Source organism: Arachis duranensis, chromosome 3 (assembly GCF_000817695.3).
Source record: "Arachis duranensis cultivar V14167 chromosome 3, aradu.V14167.gnm2.J7QH, whole genome shotgun sequence".
Lineage (NCBI taxonomy): Eukaryota > Viridiplantae > Streptophyta > Magnoliopsida > Fabales > Fabaceae > Arachis > Arachis duranensis.
In genome coordinates this window covers 89788210-89789112 of record NC_029774.3, presented here as the reverse complement: position 1 = coordinate 89789112, position 903 = coordinate 89788210, and the positions used below count along the sequence as shown (strand labels likewise).

The 903-nt window shown below is 41.4% G+C and overlaps 1 non-coding gene across 1 annotated transcript; it reads left to right on the top strand.

Moving 5' to 3' along the window:
* Window positions 1-222: 222 nt before the first annotated feature.
* LOC127746099 (small nucleolar RNA R71) lies at window positions 223-330 on the top strand. The gene has a single exon (XR_008007719.1). It is a non-coding gene; the product is annotated as a small nucleolar RNA R71 (small nucleolar RNA).
* Window positions 331-903: the final 573 nt, after the last annotated feature.

Here is a 903-nt window from a genome sequence, read left to right as displayed (position 1 = left end):
AGTGTCAATCTCAAGAACTCCTTTCTTCTGATTAGCCCCATTGTTCATAGGATTCCTCTCAGAAGTGTACATGAATTGATTATTTGCAACCATTTCAATTAGTTCTTGAGCTTCTGTAGGCGTCCTCTTCGGATGAAGAGATCCTCCAGCAGAGCTGTCCAATGACATCTTGGACAGTTCAGACAGACCATCATAGAAGATACCTATGATGCTCCATTCAGAAAGCATGTCAGAAGGACAATTTTTGATCAATTGTTTGTATCTTTCCCAAGCTTCATAGAGGGATTCACCTTCCTTCTGTCTGAAGGTTTGGACTTCCACTCTAAGCTTACTCAATTTTTGAGGTGGAAAGAACTTTTCCAAGAAGGCATTGACTAGCTTTTCCCAAGAGTTCAGGCTTTCTTTAGGTTGTGAGTTCAACCATATCCTAGCTCTGTCTTTTACAGCAAAAGGGAATAGCATAAGTCTGTAGACCTCAGGGTCAACCCCATTGGTCTGGACAGTGTCACAGATTTGCAAGAATTCAGCTAAAAAATGATGAGGATCTTCCAATGGAAGTCCATAGAACTTGCAATTCTGTTGCATTAGAGAAACTAATTGAGGCTTAAGCTCAAAGTTGTTTGCTCCAATGGCAGGGATAGAGACGCTTTTCCCATAGAAGTCAGGAGTAGGTGCAGTAAAATCACCCAGCACCTTCCTTGCATTGTTGGCATTGTTGTTGTTTTCGGCTGCCATGTCTTCTTCTTGTTTGAAGATTTCTGTTAGGTCCTCTACAGAGAGTAGTGCTTTAGCTTCTCTTAGCTTTCACTTCAAGGTCCTTTGAGGTTCAGGGTCAGCCTCAACAAGAATGCTTTTATCTTTGCTCCTGCTCATATGAAAGAGAAGAGAACAAGAAAATATGGA